Source organism: Arachis stenosperma, chromosome 4 (assembly GCF_014773155.1).
Source record: "Arachis stenosperma cultivar V10309 chromosome 4, arast.V10309.gnm1.PFL2, whole genome shotgun sequence".
In the NCBI taxonomy this organism is placed as follows: domain Eukaryota; kingdom Viridiplantae; phylum Streptophyta; class Magnoliopsida; order Fabales; family Fabaceae; genus Arachis; species Arachis stenosperma.
The window spans coordinates 71,332,473-71,334,952 of NC_080380.1; the positions used below are offsets into that span (position 1 = coordinate 71,332,473).

Genomic DNA, 2,480 nt, shown 5'->3' on the forward strand with positions numbered 1-2,480 from the left:
CGTCAAATCTCAGGCAAAGTATGAACTATTATACATTGCTGGAAAGCCCAGGATGTCTACTTTCCAACGCAATTGAGAGCGCACCAATTGGGCATCTGCAGCTCCAGAAAATCCACTTCGAGTGCAGGGAGGTCAGAATCCAACAACATCTGCAGTCCTTTTCAGCCTCTGAATCAGATTTTTGCTCAGGTCCCTCAATTTCAACCAGAAAATACCTGAAATCACAGAAAAACACACAAAATCATAGTAAAGTCCAGAAAAGTGAATTTTAACTAAAAACTAATAAAAATATAATAAAAACTAACTAAAACATACTAAAAACATACTAAAAATAATGCCAAAAGGCATATAAATTATCTGCTCATCAGTTCTCAGGATCATAAGCTTCTTCTTCAGAAGATGCCTCTTTAGTACTGTTGGATGCATTTTGCCATCCATTCAGACTTTGAGAAATCATGTTGACTTGCGGAGTCAACATTTTGTTCTGAGCCAATATGGCATTCAGAGCATCAATTTCAAGAACTCCCTTCCTTTGAGGCGTCCCATTATTCACGGAATTCCTCTCAGAAGTGTACATGAACTGGTTATTTGCAACCATGTCAATAAGTTCTTGAGCCTCTACAGGCGTTTTCTTTAAGTGAATGGATCCACCTACAGAATGGTCCAGTGACATCTTAGAGAACTCAGATAGACCATAATAGAATATATCTATCATGGTCCATTCTGAAAACATGTCAGAAGGACATCTTTTGATCATCTGCTTGTATCTTTCCCAAGCTTCATAGAGGGATTCACCATCTTTTTGTTTGAAGGTCTGAACATCCACTCTAAGCTTGCTCAGCTTTTGAGGAGGAAAGAATTTAACCAAGAAGGCCGTGACCAGCTTATCCCAAGAGTCCAGGCTATCCTTAGGTTGTGAGTCTAACCATATTCTAACTCTGTCTCTTACAGCAAAAGGGAAAAGCTTGAGCCTGTAGACTTCAGGATCTACTCCACTAGTCTTAACAGTCTCATAGATCTGCAAGAACTCAGTTAAAAACTGGTAGGGATCTTCTGACGGAAGTCCATAAAACTTGCAGTTTTGTTGCATTAGAGTAACTAGTTGAGGTTTCAGCTCAAAATTGTTTGCTCCAATGGCAGGAATTGAGATGCTTCTTCCATCAAACTTGGAAGTAGGTGCAGTATAATCACCAAGCATCCTTCTTGTATTATTGTTGTTGGGTTCGGTTGCCATCTCCTTTTCTTGTTCGAAAATTTCAGCAAGGTTGTCTTTGGATTGTTGTAATTTAGCTTCTCTTAGTTTTCTCTTCAGAGTCCTTTCAGGTTCTGGATCAGCTTCAACAAGAATGCCTTTTTCTTTGTTCCTGCTCATATGAAAGAGAAGAGAACAAAAAAAGAAGAGAAATCCTCTATGGCACAGTAAAGAGGTTACTTATTGTTAGTAGAAGAAGAAAGAGAATAAGAGTGAAGAAGAATGAATAATCCAAACACAAGGGTGAGGATAGGGGCAGTGATTTGAGATGAAAAGAAGTATTAGTGAATGAATGAATAAATAGAATAAGATGAGAGAGAAGTTTTTTGAAAATAAATTTTTTGAAAAGGAGTTAATGATTTTTTGAAAATTAAGATAAGAAATAAAATTGAAATTAAAATTTAAAATAATTAATTAATTAAAAAGAATTTTTGAAAAAGAGGGAGGTATTTTCGAAAATTAGAGAGGGAAGAGTAGTTAGGTGGTTTTGAAAAAGATAAGAAACAAACAAAAAGTCAAATAGTTAGTTGAAAAAGATTTGAAAATTAATTTTGAAAAGATAAGAAGATAAGAAGTTAGAAAAGATATTTTAAAATCAAATTTTTGAAAAAGATATGATAAAAAGATATGGTTAAAAATTAAAATTGATTACTTTACTAACAAGAAACTAAAAGATAAGATTTTAAAATTTAAAGATTGAACTTTTCTTAACAAGAAAGTAACAAACTTCAAAATTTTGAATCAATCATATTAATTGTTAGCATAATTTTCGAAAATAAAGATAAAACTAAGAAAAAGATTTTTGAAAAATATTTTAAAGGATTTTCGTAAATTAATAAGAAAAATGAAAAAGATTTAATTTTTGAAAAAGTTTTAAAAAGATAAGATTTTTAAAATTTGAAAATTTGACTTGACTTACAAGAAACAATTAATTTTAAAAATTTTTGACTAAGTCAACCCAAATTTTCGAAATTTTGAGAAAAAAAAAAGGAAAAGATATTTTTTTGATTTTTGAATTTTTAATTATGAGAGAGAAAAACATAAAAAATGACTCACAACATGAAAATTATGAATCAAAACACATAATGCATGCAAGAACACTATGAATGTCAAGATGAACACTAAGAACATTTTGAAGATCATGATGAACATCAAGAACATATTTTTGAAAAACTTTTTGATGCAAAGAAAACATGCAAGACACCAAACTTAAAAATCTTTAATGTTT

The 2,480-nt window shown here is 31.7% G+C and overlaps 1 non-coding gene across 1 annotated transcript; it reads left to right on the top strand.

The window, feature by feature from the left end:
- Positions 1–731: 731 nt before the first annotated feature.
- On the top strand, positions 732–835 carry LOC130977378 (small nucleolar RNA R71). The gene has a single exon (XR_009085071.1). It is a non-coding gene; the product is annotated as a small nucleolar RNA R71 (small nucleolar RNA).
- The last annotated feature ends 1,645 nt before the right edge of the window (positions 836–2,480 follow it).